The 16,122-nt window shown below is 35.3% G+C and overlaps 1 protein-coding gene and 1 long non-coding RNA gene across 2 annotated transcripts in view; both read left to right on the plus strand.

The window, feature by feature from the left end:
- Positions 1–5,546, plus strand: part of LOC108361164 (uncharacterized) — a 38,052-nt gene extending 32,506 nt beyond the window's left edge. Inside the window, exon 2 of the long non-coding RNA XR_001847250.1 lies at positions 5,161–5,546. This is a non-coding gene — a long non-coding RNA (uncharacterized LOC108361164). The remainder of the gene's footprint in view (positions 1–5,160) is intronic.
- Positions 5,547–5,875: 329 nt separating this feature from the next.
- The window catches only part of LOC108361163 (MAP/microtubule affinity-regulating kinase 4), a 20,095-nt gene continuing 9,848 nt past the window's right edge, over positions 5,876–16,122 (plus strand). The window contains exons 1-2 of the mRNA XM_017613727.1: positions 5,876–5,979; positions 14,589–14,688. The gene's annotated coding sequence lies outside the window, so the exon portion shown is untranslated. The remainder of the gene's footprint in view (positions 5,980–14,588; positions 14,689–16,122) is intronic.

Consider the following 16,122-nt stretch of genomic DNA (forward strand, 5'->3'; position numbering starts at 1 on the left):
TGTGTATAGTTATTTTTATATAAGAAAAATTTGTTGAGCCACCCTGTAAATAACATAAAATTGTTGGCATGACGCCATTATCGTTGCTTGGGAGTTGGAAAATGATTTTGGCAACATTTCCATGTGCTACAAATTTTCCTTTAGTTATGTATACACACATATATACATATGTATGTATATAAATGTATGCACATGTTTCAATTCTTTGTGTCCTTTCATTTCGTTGCCACCTCCAAATTTTGACAGGTGTGCCCCGCACTCATTCTATTCAGCATCTATGAATATTTTCCCAGTTTCCTGTACATAATATATGCAGTAATATACGTACGTTAGGGTGTTCCAAAAATGCACAGATTTTTTTTTTGGAATTTTCCTGCTGCCACCCCACAACTGATGTATCTATGGGCGATTTTTCGACTATACGCTTATAGCATAGAAGAATTCTACGTGTAATTCTAAGCAAATTTGCGAAGAAACCATGGGTCTAAAATCAATTTGGAGTTTGCCAAATTGCGAAAATAGGTTATTTATATTATATATAGGTTTCTTCTGCAAATTTGCTTAGAATTACACGTAGAATCCTTCTATGCTATACGCGCGTAGTCAAAAAAAAATTTAACCGTCGCCCTAATGTACATATCGATGTATTTTACTTTTTTATAGAATTTCTATAAAACCGTTAAACGTGTGTATTTTTTTCAAATGAGAATATTTCCTTTCAGAAATTAAAAAAAAAGAAATGATGATGCATGTTTAGTTTTCCCCATTGGAAAACGATGGAAAATTTCAAACCCCGACAGAACGGTTAAATAGTAACCGATTTCAAAAAAAAAAAAAATAAAAAATACTGGTCCCGTTATTCTCGATATACTTTAGTTCTGGGATCACCCTATTCCATATGTATATACATACATACATACATGTTTTTAAGTATGCAATGCTTTTTGTGGTTTTTGAGCAAACTTTTGTTGCCGTATTTCCTATTTCAAACAGCCTAAAAAATTACCAACAACAACTTTTTAACGTCCCTAGATACGCGTTGTGGTAAAAATGAAAATTCGCGGCATCAGTTGTGGGCGATAGGCCGTAAACATTTTCACGCATACTAACGCATTACACGAAAATGTGTTTGTGTGAATACAATTCAAAAATTCCCAATTCATAAATTCGCAATTCAAAGTGACAACGTCACTCGAGATTTCGCTGCTATCGATGTGCTTGAGTGGAATAAAATAAAATAAAAACGGCGTGTGAGCTGGAAATTCTTCCTAAATTTTCAATTAACTATGTATGTATACATTTTTGTTTGGTAATATTCAGGCTTTTGATATACATATCGAGCCCTAACCGCCAAAATAACGTAAGCGACATTTTTTTCAAAATTTTCTTTTTGATGTAGAAATATTCCTAAAGCATTTAGATGCATTTCTGCATCAAAAAGAAAATTTTGAAAAATATGTCGCTTACGTTATTTTGGCGGTTAGGGCTCGATATGTATATATGTGTGCCCGTCACATAGCTCTGGTATTCTTTTACCACATACTTAGTATTTTATGTGGATTGCTTATTAAATGGAGTTTTCTTTTAGCCGGTCCCTATTTTCACAAGCGTTTTAATGACGTTACAAGTAGACCAAAACCACAGGAAGGTTTTCAAGTAAGAGGGCGTCTTGACGTATGTATATGGGATTCTTTGCCTTTTATTGGTGCACTTATAAAATCTCCAAGCTTGATATAGCCTATTTTTGAAAAAAAAAACCAAAGGGATAGTCCATTGGTCTCATCTTTAAGGGTGTCCCCTCTCTAAGCCATCGCAGAAATATATGACCGAAGTATTTAAATATTTACTTTGCTTACAAGGGCGCAAAATGGTTCAGTAAACTGGAATAAATTATTGCCTGGGAAATTCATCTGACCTTAGTTGCATTCAACATTGAAAACAAGTCGTTACTTTGGCTAAAGTGGGATCAACTTCTTGCAAGTGTTGCCAGTTTCTTAGCTTTAAGACCAGTTTGTAATATTGCAAGCAGTTTTATAAAAAAATTGTATTTAAGTAAAAATCAATCCATACCAAAAATGCTACTTCACATATTTTGCCAAGAGATTGACCGGGATCCTTTCAAAATTTGTGGTTTGTGCATTGACTTTGTCATAAAAATGGAAGGACCTACTGTTTTGCGCAGCCTGCAAACGGCGAACCGGTTTTTATGAGGAGCTTTCGAATATCAAAACTACACCCGGAAGTTTGCAATGGCTTGCTGAGTGGCGACCGCTATTAGAAAAAATATGTTTTTTTTTTTACATTAATCAAACCAGGAATCTAACCTGAATTTATTATATGTATTTTATACGAGTTAAAAAATCTATACATGTATGTATTTAATTCTAAGTTTGCTATCAACAGCTTTTTTCTAAATTATTTTTGATTTTTTTTTTTTTTTATAAAAACCCATTACACGTGAGTAAATTTTTGTTTCAATCGATTTTTATGCGCATTCACCAATTAATACAATACCTGGCATGACCACCACCTGCACTTCTTTATTAGTTGGCTGCGGTTTTGATCGCTTAAGTAGCTTAAAGAAGGTGAAAGTCACGCTAGGAATGCGACAGCCAGCAACGTGCAACGAGTCAACATCGCACGTGGTGTCAACGGATATGAAACTCGCCTCAAATATATCTACATACGTTTGCGTTTGTGAGTTGGCGTGTTGCAATCACCTAAGGGCAGTTCCATTGGAGGAAGCTTTCAGCTTTATTTGATTTGGATTTCTCCTATTGGAGGATGCAGCACACAAACATACATACATACATACATGTGTACATTCGTAAATTCAATATTATTGTGAATGCGACAATCTTATATGTACGCATATCTATACATATTGCATTGTTTGTGTACATATATGTCAAGAACGGGGTCACAAAGGCAGATAAGCTTTTTTGCGCGCCCCGACATTTGCAGTAAAATAGTTGAAATGACAGCAGCAGCAGCAGCAGCAGCTGATATGCAATCACTTTCAAGTCTCAAATATTTATTTCTTCAAATATTTGCATTATTGCATTCGAAGCCTGCAGGCAGAGCTATGTTGCATTGCAGCTGCGCAAAGGGCTTTACCATATTATATTAGCATCTGCATGTCAGTTTTGCAAAAAAAAAAAGTGAGTTTTTATTGGTAATCTTATAATGAATTGCTTTTTCTATTTGCCGGGATGACTTTTTTGCCTGGATCCGGTTATTGTACTCAACTGAAATGCGCACCAGCGTTGCATATGTATGTACATACTCGAACACACATACATACCTATTCTGTTGCAAGCTAGTCACTGAAAATACATACATATCATGTTTAACAAAATTGTAAATAATAAAACCTAATTTATATGGCTCACATAAATTATCCTAACGAGCGCAATTCATAACCATAGCTGCTGCTGCTTTACATACAGCCCACAATATTGTAGCTTACGAGTGTAAACTGCAGCCGCTGAATGTGTGTCGGCTTCGTTGTTCCGCATCTATTTTCTGAACACTCACATCTACATATGCACAAATGTATTTCTTCCCTCTCATCTTCAAACGATAATGTCCTTGCCCGCTTTAAAATCCAGATTACACCACAGCCGCAGAGTCTGCTTAACTTTCGAGGCATCAATTTCCACGCCCACGACATCCTGACCTCACCAGCACACAGATGCTGCACCGCCCATCTTTTTTATGCTTCTTTATATTTTTCATATGCGTGTAATTTATACAGCTTAAATGCGAATAGGTTTTCTACGCTGTCGTTTGAAAGTTCGATTTTGTCAGTGGTTCTAAAAAGATGAAGTCGTAAGTGATACAATATCATTCATGTTTGCTTCAAAGTCGACATATTTTAAGTTTTAAGTCTATAGACGATACGTGTGCGGAACTTGTATTTTGGTTGAATTTCGATGTGCGCATCGCCATCCATCATAAAGTATTTCGGACTTAGACATCTCCGTCTATATACATCCTGCTTTTAAATCTAGAGAAAGAGCTTGCCGTTAAGATATTTGAGCCGAAAGAAAATTGCTATCGGGAGCCTTGAGCAACCTCTTCATTTGAAAGGGATACAAAATTGAAAAAGGTTTGAACTAAATGTAAGGAGTATTAAGGAGACTATTTTGAAAAATAAAATGCTTTCCGCCAAAAAAAAAATAACTTTGATTCAAATAGTCACTGGCTTATCAAACTGCGTTCGTAGCAAGAAGAGTCGATTAAAATTTATCACATTTAAAAATACCCCAACGAAATTGAAAATATTTGCCAGATAGAAGATTTAAAATTGTAGGTAAATTATCTTATTCAAAATTTATCACAAAAAAAAAAATGTTTATGTTCAAGATGATCGAAATGTATGTTTTTAATATATTTACTTCGCGGTTACATAAATTAACTGCTCAAGCAAAAATTTGTTTCTATTTCAAACCTTGCAATAAATTCTTCTCGACTGATTGGTGAAATGAAGCAATTTTTTTACAAACTTTTATTATGTTTCACCTGTGTGTAATCAAATCTGGCAATCAGTTTTTAACCAACTTCCCGATGAGCTAGAGACGTGAGTCCTCTAGTTGGCGCGGGTGTCGAGATATTTTAAAAACCAATATGTATGGACCGATGTGGCCCATATTTGGAGTGCATATTACCTACATAAAAAGGAATAACTTCACAAAAAAAAAAAATTACCCGATAGGTGGCGCAGGAGTCGATACATTTTGCAAAACCCGTGTCTCTGGTCCGATTTGTCCAATATTTAGAACGTATATTACTCAAATGGAAAGAAATAACTCAAAAAAAAAAAAACTTAGCCCATTAGGTGGTGCGGGAGTTGATTATTATAATTATTATTAAAAATATTTTTCTTAAATGACTTGTTATCAGATGTGTATGCATCTAGTAAAGGTGGAACTAACATTCCCAGCAGTTTAAAGCCTTGGGTGTCATGGATTCTTAAATTCAAAAAGTCGTACACAAAGGTGTAAATATAAACATATTTTCCTGCTCGAAACAGCCTAAATATCCACCTAAATATATATTATTTTATTTATACATAAATATACGTACTATATATATATACGAGTATAATAATTTATTCAAATGACACATTTTATTTATTTTTTCTTGGCTCTTCAACAGCTCATCAGAAACGCCGTACGAAGGACACAAATGATTCGCGCGCTGCAGGTGTAAAAGCCTGGAGGATATGTGTATAAAAACAATAAAGCCCTCTAGCCAAAGGACGAAAATTTGGCTTTTGTTTGCGTCCAACCAACAACAGGAAATACAAATCGTGCCCGTACTAAGCCAAGAGCCGACGCAGTTGTAGTAACGTGACGTGCCGAAAATGGCAAAGGACTCCTCGAAGTAACTTGAGTGAAGTGTGAGAGACATTGAGGCAAATTGAAATTAACCGCTGCTTGTGCGACGTAACTGTCAATAAAATGGTAAAGTACGGCAAAATTGTCAAGTAAAAATTGCCAAATTGCTCCGAGGCAAGAAAAGTGGAAACAACAAAAAACAAACATCGATAGTGTAGTGCAAACAAACAACTGTAATAAAAATCCTACAACAATAACAGCAACTCTAAGGAAGTCAACTAGCAATTGACATTAACATCCTACGCGACAGACACAAAGGCGATCGATCCTTCCCTGTCCACAACCAACTTGTTATCCCGTTAGCTATTATCCTTCGCCTGCTTCGCGTTTATCCGCTTAGAAAGTTATTTTTTTTCGTTATTCGCCCCCAACGAATTGCGACAGACGGATACTTAACTTTTTTGCGTCATTGTAAATATATTTTGGTGAAAAAGGTGCCAACAACAAAACAGCAGTCGTGGATACCGCCGGTGATTATCAGAAGTCAGTGCTAGTGCCGCCGCCCTGCCCACCCGCCACACCGCCCTACCAGAGGCTAACAAAAGCGCTGCAGTGCGATCCAAGATGCGGACACGAGGTAATTACATAAGCGAGAGAAGTGGAAATGTGGATGTCTTAAAAAGAGTGGAATGATAAAATTTGTAGTCGAGTTTCGAAGAATCCAATGGGTTAGGTTGCATGCTTTTACACAACGCTAGGTGCAGCAAAGCAATACACTGTTACTAGATATAATTACCGCTGGTACTTGAATAACTATAATTTTTTTTTTTAAGAAAGAGAAATGAATAAAATTGTAAAAGCAAGCAAAAAGGTCGCCAATCTATTATATTATTATTTTCTAAGATATTTAAGCTCTCCAGCATGCCTTTTATTATTTGGGAGTAATTACTTGACTTAGTTACTATTTCCCAGAACATTTTTAGCAATTTCAACAAAAGAGGTTCACAAAGGAAGTTCCAAATCGTTTATTTAACTTAAGCAATCAGATTCTGTTATCAATATTCTTAAAAAAATTCTGCCTTTTATTTTTTTCTGTGCTTAGACCAGGAAATTTTGTCGTTAAAGTTGTATGGAAAACATTGCCTCCTAGAGGATTATATGTCTGAATAAATTATTTTTTAATGTTAACACTAGCGGTGGAAAACTATCGATAGTTGGCGATGATTTTTCGGCTTTAACTGCTTTATAAATCGAAAAGTTGATTAAAATGTAACTTTACAAAGCTCTTTAAACATATTTTATTTTTTGTGAATAAGGCCCTTAGTATTTTCAATCCACAACAAATAACAAAAAACTAACAATATCTCGGCACCAACAAATTTCCTAAAATTGTTGACCTGTGTAATCGGTAAAGTACGTTTTGACGCCGTTGCCACCTATGCCAAAGTGGTCTCCAAACGGATTCATGCCTGGGATCTCAGAAACAGAAGATGCAGCCTTCACTTAACGCCACAGCTGAGATTGGTTTTCGTTTTTGATTTTACAATTCCTGCATCGAGGTCACTAATCGTATAAAGAAAGTTTTTCGAAATTGTCGAACAGGCAGTTCGCCGCTTGATCTGTACGAATTTTAGTGACTGGTCAAGTTTTTGATTAAAGGGATATTCGCCACTAATAGAGTCTTTCATCTCAATTAACCGTCGCCTTTGCTGTGACATTCGCTTCGACATGCAAATACGTGTACTTAAGCATACCTACCTTTAGACTATAGCTCTGTTATAACTACACCCTTAATTTGTTGTAATCGCGAATGCTAAACAAAACTCTTAGCCGATTGCGCAATTTCGATTGCCTCAATTACATTTTGTGGCAATTATTCGCTTATAGCGCAGCAATAGCACAGCACACCCTGGCGAAACCTACGCCTACGCCAAAAGAGGTCTATGAACCTAATACACCGTGTATTTATATAGTACATATGTACATACATAGTAGGCAATGATCCGTTATGCCGACGAACCCCACCAAATAGCGTCGCATGCAAAATAGTCGCCACGCTTTAACTGGACAGCATTGAACTTGGACTTGAAAACAGTTCGCCATGGCGTACACATTGAATTTGTAAGGCTTCCTCCGCTCACAACACTGATGGCATGGGTTGAGAAAATACCTAGGAAAAGTGTTAGCAAATGTTTATTCAATTATTGCCAAGATACATATGTACATACATATATATGCACGTATGTATGTATGAACCAAGCAATCAAGTCGTTACAATCAGTGTTGCCAGAACTTTCTTGGCAAAAAAAACCGGCTAAAAACGGCTTAACTGTTTCAACTAAATTTCACATGTTTTATTTAAATAAATCATAAGTAGAAAGACTAGTTCTTGGGGAGAAGTTGCAAATTCAAGCTGGAAAAAATTTTGGCGGCAAGAATTTGCAATTAGAAAAAACATGTGAATGTGGCACATGGTTGCATTTTTTGTCGACAATAATTTGAATAAACAGGTTCGTCAAATTTAAAAATTTACAAACTTGAGCGATTTATAATAAAAACTTTAAGTAAAGACTTATGTACTTAATTAGTTTAGTTAATTCCAATGATTTGAAACGTACTCGTAACACAAATTTCTTATGTTTTAAATGCAACCGTGGACACTAGCTGGCAGAGAAACTTGCAAGTTCCTGCAAATTTGCGTTCGTGCAGAAATTTGCAAGTTTCTCTATTTGAGAGAGAATTTGGGAGCCCTTTTTCTTACTAACTGATATTTTGAGTGATAATTTTGGCTGGATTTTCGACGAACAAACCTATTGTCTTCCTAGAGAGTTTTGCTTTACATAGAAATTTGTGCTATTTTACTTTCATTTTTATGCATTTCAGTGCTGGTTCTTTTAATTCAAGTTGGCATTCGGTTTTTGGAATTTAAATACGTTTTTAGGAAAAAAAGTTAGTTTAAATAAGCCCATATGTGTACATAGTGCTTGAAAATATCCATTTTTCACTTGCATTAAAACTTTAAGCGTGGGCAACAATGATGTTTTGTATTTAAGGCAGAATTGAATATACGCTATCTGGGAAGACAATACCTGTAACATTTATTCTTGGCAGTATATCCAAACACAAACGCCTGTTAAGCAAACAGTGAAACAATTTGTTATTTTCTAACTTTGCGAATAAAACTTCACACTTAAATTTAGGTCATTGATAACAAACATTTTATGAAGAGAGTCCCCGTTACGGCCTTCTTTAGAAAAAAAATATTTGTTTAAAATAAAAATAATCGAAATCGGTCCAATTTTATATAACCCTGCCTCCACGATAACGCTAGTAGCCATTTCTAACATATTTTGGGTCGCTTAGTCAAAAATGGAAACATATATATTTGAATTTTATGAAAACAAAGAAATAGCAAAATCGGCTAAAAACGGCTAATTTTTTTACAAAACGGCTAAAAAATCGGCTTCCGTCTAAACCGAAATTTCTCCGGCTGTTTGCTATTGCAACCGGCTAAATCTAGCCGGAAAACGACTAAAATGGCAACACTGGTTACAATAGGCGGCTACCTACAAAGCAGTAAAAATAAACTCCAAATCATAAATACAATATTTGAGCTCATTTGTGGAAATTGCCTACACGTGCAAGAATAATCCCCAACACCAAAACTGGACACTCATACACACATTGGAAAATTTGATCGATGTATTATTCGCCACTAACACAATTGCTTCATTGCTGCGATAAACACTGGCAATAAATCCACACAAAAAAGTAAACTCTTACCAGCTAATAAGTGCCATAATTTCCATAAGAAGATTAAGTAAACGAAATTCGTGTAGCCTAATGCAAAATACTCTAGCAGTATGAATATTGCTTGCGATGGGTACTTACTTACATGCCTGAGCTTCCGAACGATGAATAAACATGCCGACAATTATGGAAAGCTCAAAGTTCGTGAGCTCATGAATGTGTGCAGCAGTTTGGTACTTGGCCATGAATTTCCATTTCAAAGAAACTCTAATTACTTGCCACAAGCATATACACGGGAGGGTGTAAGCTGTAATGTATAAGCTTATCAGCATAGCCATATGCCCAGCAGGAATTTGCAGAATAGCTACAGCATTTTTGTTTTATTACTTGGAAGTTGTTAATTTGAAAATGCATATATCGAGATCTTAAGCGAGTTTTATTTAGCACTATTTTAGGGTTAATTTCCTACCACGGTTACATACATACATGTCTTTCAGCGCATTTAACTTAACACTGGCAACTGCCTTCCAAAAGCGAGAATGCAGGAAAAGATAATGAAAATATGGGTAAAGAACTCAGTCCACACCTGAATAATGACGAAATTCTTGTCCTAATTACCGATTACTGGTAGCATTGAATTACGCTAAACGCTAGCTATTACGCGCCAATCGATGATATTTGAATTAAATATTTCCTACTGGAAACCCCACCTAACTTCCAGCAGCGTGCACGCTTACTTCATATCGGGCACGTGGATTCGCTTATCAAAGCATCGAGTATTACACAGAGTTGACAAGTCAAGGACTTAAGCTAAAAGGAGGTCGAATATCCACTGAAACGTCCATAAACCACAATGTCGAGTTGGCTTGTTGACGCTAATGCTGAGCACTGAAGCGTAGATACTTTAGCTAAAAATCCGCGAAAGCTGAAATGCTAATTCTGAGTGCTCTTTGCACGCATTCAGTTGAGTATTCAAATTTAATCATCAATAGGATACTTACATGCATACATATATCTTGAACTGGTGAATTTATTGTATAGCTTCTGTGATTGTATGTAGCCAGATAGCCACCATAACAAAAAATACGCAAAAAACAAATATTCATGAGTGGCCTTTTGTTTGTTCGACATCCCTTCGCTCACTGGCAAATGGCGATTGGAGCAATTAAGGGCACAAGAAATGACTGAAAACCCCCAACGGTAGGAAAGAACGAGCAGCAAAGTGCAGTAACGGTGAGTGAAAATCGTCATGGACAATGTGGCAACACCTGCTTCGACAACGCTCGGAAACAGCGATGCTATGCTGCTGAATTTGAAATTGAAGATATGCGTGTGTGTTTGAGTAATTGATGTGCGCCTACAATGCATACATACATACATACAGTATGTTGATATGTGCCGGCCTTACCAATTTGGCGGTTACAGAGTGATGCTTTTGTGAGGTCTAGCAGCCATTCATATCGGAAGAGGCAGCACGGGTGTGTGAATAAAAAATAAAAAACAAAAAAAAACTATCTAAATAAAACAAATAAAAGATGAAGATACACAAAAAAAAAACTCGAAGTCCGCTAACTCGAATAAAACAAATACAAAAGCAAATCCATACTTACCAAAATCTGAACTTGTGGATGAAAACTCATCTCTTAGCGATCACCTTGTATTCTCAATTATAATTTCAACATTTTTGAAGCGATTTTAAATTGTTAAATGCCACGAAAAAGAGGATTATTGATGATTCTGATCAAAAATTGTGTTACAGCCACGAAAAGTTAGCATCTCAATGCTGCAATCCGTCGCACGTTAGAGATTTGCTACGAATTGGAATATCGTAATTTCGAAATTCGTAGGGTACTTTCGCAATTCGTAATGCTGGCATGCCAGAATCCGACGTAGCTGTCAATTTGCGGAAATACGCGGTAATTTTGTACGAACAGAAAATGGGGCTGGAGCTACATTAGTTCTTGAAAAAAAAAATAATAATCAAATAGCGTGTATAAGCGCGCGAATAATTAAAATCGTTTAATTTAAATAGTACATAAAAATCGCCAATTTCAAGTCATGGTCTTTTCCAATACCACTGTTGATAACTTCCTTCAGCGAAGGACCGAAAAACTGCCAATAGAGAAGCGACCTATGAAGATTTTATACTTAGTCCAAGCTCTTCCTCCCCAATACTTAAAACGCTTTTGAATGCGTCTTTGTTAAGGAGAAAAGCTTTCCCAAATCCTTAAAGATTTAAACCTTTATACAAGTACATTAATATATGTGTGAGTTAAATGAATTAAAAAAACTCACATTTTATCATACATATACATATGTATGTAGAAGCTAAATGGAGTAGAATTATGCCTAAAGCATGGGCGGAGGCAAAATAATCCATTATATTTTGATTAATTAAAAAAGCTTCTTTGCAAATAGCTAATAAACGCTGATTTTAATTGAGGCAGATTTCCAAATCTCAATTGGAGCACACATAATCAGCGATTGCTTAACAACAACCCATTTGATTATTTTTAAGTAGTCTGCAGCATCCAATCACTTCGTGTGTCAACTACTTGACATTTTGAAGCTCATAGCAGCCTAATAACTTAAAATACATATCCGATGGCATTGTACCGATTTAAGCACTTTGTGTGTCCGGGCGTATGAGTGACGTTCGAGAACATAATTTTATGGGCATAACTATATACATTGTACATTAGACCATATTACGATGTATAGTAGCGTGGGCCGAAAATCCACTTTTTTAGAATTTTGATTGGTAATAGCAAAAATTGTAGTTTATTATACTCTAAAAACAATCTTTGCTAAAGATGGCAATTTTTGGTCAATATCTTAGACTCGCCCAAGTCCATCAAAGTTCCATGTGCTCAAAAAATAAAAATTAAAACATTTTTTTTTTACTTAAATTGCAGTTGTCCTCGACAGTATTAGTCGTAAATCATTTAATACATATATAGACATTTTTTGTAGGGAATCGAAGGAAGCTAAGAATTTTTTTAACACTTGAAATTTGATGGACTTGGGCGAGCCTAAAAAATTATTTTTCGGCATCCTGTAAAATACTCTAAATCGGGTTTTCTATAACATTCATTTTTTTAAATATCCGATTTCTATAAATTATACATCGTTGCATGTTATGTTCATTTGTCTGAAAAGGACCAGGTACGAAATAATATGTGTCCGAAAAATAATCTCCATGTCAAGCTGTAACCCTTTGGCAAGAAAAATGTTAACCTTTCCTCATTGAACAATAGCATAAAACTAGTAACTTTGTAAATAGTAATTTAAAGTAAATTTTTTCAGGACTCCAGTTGGCCTAATCAGGCTCGACAATTAAGCTTGTAAGGGAGTGTATGTTTTAGCTGCTTACTATTAATTACATGGTGCCGTGTTCAGAGCAAAATTTTAACTCTTTAATTTGTCATGATAGGATATTAGCTTCTGGGAAAGTATGTAGAGGTTCTTTATACCTTTACAACGGTATGTCCTTTATAGAAATCGTATATCAAAAACGCAGTTATAAAAAGCCAATTTAGCTGTCTTTACAGGGTCTTCATTGAAACTTTTCTTGTGGTACGGTCTAATGTGCTGCATACAAATACTACTTATACAAACATATGTATGTACATGGCAACAAACATTTTCATTTTATACTTTTCTTATGTACGGTGATTTCTCTCAATAAGGGTATGAGATAATCAATATTCATTGCACACACTTAAGAGTTATTAACACTAACACAATTGTATGCACACACATGGACTTGCATATATGTATGTATGTAAGTATGTATGTATGTATGTATGTACACATAACACATTGTTGTAATTTACACCTTAAGAGATACATAGATACAATCTCTTGAATATCAAGCAACATGTGGTTGTCAAAATTCAATTAGCTCCATCCATTAAATTTCCTAATTATTAAATTCTGTACATATATAAGTATGTACAGGTGTAGATGTTTTGAGTAATCTGTGCAACTTCGTAAAGCAGATACTTTGTTGTATATGTACATATGTATGTATGTAGTTAAATGAGCTGACAGTATATGCATTGGACGTTCCACGTCAACCGGATTAGTACGTCAATGGGACGTATTACAAAGATTAAGGTCTTGAAATGATCGACTAGACTCTGGATGTCCACCATTAAAAGCGGTGTGGCCTTGTGAAAAATTCAACTATGGGGTATAAAATAACTATAACTAGATTTTGCTGTACAACTTTTGTGCCTTAGGCTAACCCAACACTAAAAAAGAAAATGTAACAGCGGATTTTTTATAAGCTTGGTGTTGCTGATTATGAATCTGCGCCTGTTTTGAAAAATATAAAATCGATTAAAAACTGCACACAATCAGTGGTTCTTAGGGTCGCTGATTATGAAACTGAAATCAGACTTTAAAAATTCAAAATGGCGAATCTGCCATTTGTCACGGTAAATTTAAAATCGAACGTACGTACATGGCGTATGCGTAACATTCTCCTCTCGTCTGAGCTATCTGTAAATGCGATTAGTCAATGGTAAATAAAGATATTTCTGATCCAAAGACATTAATGAAGAAATTCTCAATGTCTGTCTTAATAAGGCTCTCCGACTTGGCATTTTTAAATGATATTATTGAAAACTAAATAAACTCAATAATGGTTTTCAGAAGTTGATGACTCTAATCTCAGCGTTCTATATATGAAAGATGCTGTTGGCAGAGAAAAAACCGTCAGCTTTTCCCATCGTTTGCTCTTCCTTTGGACTCAGAAATTCTTGCGGGCTACAATCCAGCGCATTACGTGCAAAACTTTCTTCAGTTACGATCGAAATACGAAAGGCCGATGCATGATGCAAATGCCAGGGTTCGTAACTAACAGTTTCTGTTTGCGTCTAACAATGTAGGAACTATTAATTCGATGAAATCCATCATAATCAATCAAAAAGTGAATTTTGAGTTAGTTGCAGAGTTCTGCATTTTAGGTGACGAAATGTTCTCTATGGAACCAGTTTTATCTTTTTACTTAAAATCGATTTATGAATTATAGTGGAAATACTGCTTTACCAATTAAGAGAAATGGTTGTTGTCACAATACAACGAATGCTCTTTTTTATGTGCAGGCGGGGCCCGCAAAACATTGTAATGGTTTCAAAGTAGCCCTCGGTGCGTACTCAGTTGGACACCACTGGTTTAAGGTCTTCAAATGAATTGCGATTAGTCTCGAGTGAAGCACATTTTTTGGTCGATAACACCCTTTTTTCACGCGCGGTCACATATGTATGTATATGTTGTGCAAAATATGGACTAAAAATGCAAACAATGGGAATCATAGAAAAATAGGCGTTTACATATGACTAAAATATGTAGAATATGCAAAGGCATTTTTAAGATAATTTAATTATTCGCGCAGACGAAAACATATATTTTGGATAGATTTCCTTATGATTTTGAAAAAAAACGGATATTAAATTTTTTCGCTTTATTAAATTTTTTTCAAATTTCCAGGTAACTATCGGCCGACGCATTGGTCTTTACAGATTTTGCGGCGACATTGGGCGTGGCAATTTTTCCAAAGTCAAATTAGCTGTTCACCAGTTAACCCGAGGTAAGTACTTTTACTATTGCGAAGTTATAATCGAAGATTAAATCAAATATATGGTAATATCTAAACTCTAGTCTACAAATTAAAAAAGGCCTTATACATATACATATACATGTGTATGTATGTGTAACTCCAAATGCCTTCTTTAACAACGTGGGTTTCATTTGAGAAAATAGAATACAAATTTCATCTGATCTCAAGAATGATCATATCCTATAAAACTTGATTTGCCGGGCTGAGAAGGTATGGAATCGCCGCAATCTGCTAAAAAATATTTTTTGTAACACCTTGAAACACAGCCATGTTAGCCACATACCAAACGACGTTCACGACAAATTGACTCTCCGAATTTCTTGTTTAGAATTTTTGATGCAAATTTGTTTTCCCCTAACTTCCGGTGTTTTTCAAACTATAATAAAAACGCTTGTATAAGAGGGGTTTGCTAAAAAAAAAGTAGTTGACTGATATTTGTTTAAATTATATTTTACCGCAAAATATGGAAACGTGAACCCAATTAAAAAAAAAAAAATTATGTGTTGCGATTTAGAAAACTCATATTGAAATTTTACTACTATATTCGAATACTAATGTTTGTGTACGGTTAGCTTGAGGCCCGAAATGATTTTTAAATGAGCAAGAAAAAACTTGAACCTCCCTGGTTCTCGATTGCGGCTATTCCACATCCCCTCCGTACCCCGAAACTCCACTTATTTGACATAACTAAAGTTCAGAATAGGCCACCATAGAAATTATATTCTCGAAATTTTCCTGTGTAATTAGCCAAATAAACAAAAGCTTTGCTTTAATCACCCAAACTTATATCGTTTACGAAATATTTTTAACTCAGCTAGTTATTTCAACAAAATAACGTATTTTGCAAATCAAGCCCCACAGGATTGCCAACACAACACCAAATCAGATTGCTATTAATTTAGGCCCCTTCAACTAGAGATTTTAAGAGTTACATTACAATGGAATAATTTGATTTTTTTTTAGTCTGTATCATCGGGTTAAGTGTATGGTTTAAGTCAAACATTAAATCAAACTTCGGTGCGATAGATAAAAGCATTTGCCGTAGCTTCTATCAATTCAATGAGAATTTTCCCTGTTCACAACAAAAGAGCAACTAGCTGAAATGCCTTTCAAAGTATTAGTGTGCACAACTTACAATAAATAAGTACAAATCAATGCGTACAAACTCGTACTCGTAGTAGCACTGCAAAAAAGACACAGCAATCAATTGTTCTTCGGCACTCAGAAAAAATCCGCTTTGGCCGTTTTACTTTTGACGTAGAATACGTCTTACCTCATGAACCAACGACTACAGATCACCTAATCAGCCATCGTTGTATTTGTAATCGATTTTCAGAAAAAAGTTTTCGTAGCGTTTTTGACGTTTTTCGGTTTTGTTTACACCGTCTTCTACCTCTTCGTAGT

The sequence above is a fragment of the Rhagoletis zephyria genome, unplaced genomic scaffold (genome assembly GCF_001687245.7).
Source record: "Rhagoletis zephyria isolate East Lansing unplaced genomic scaffold, Rhagoletis_zephyria_1.1 Rzeph_scaffold_00706, whole genome shotgun sequence".
Classification (NCBI taxonomy): domain Eukaryota; kingdom Metazoa; phylum Arthropoda; class Insecta; order Diptera; family Tephritidae; genus Rhagoletis; species Rhagoletis zephyria.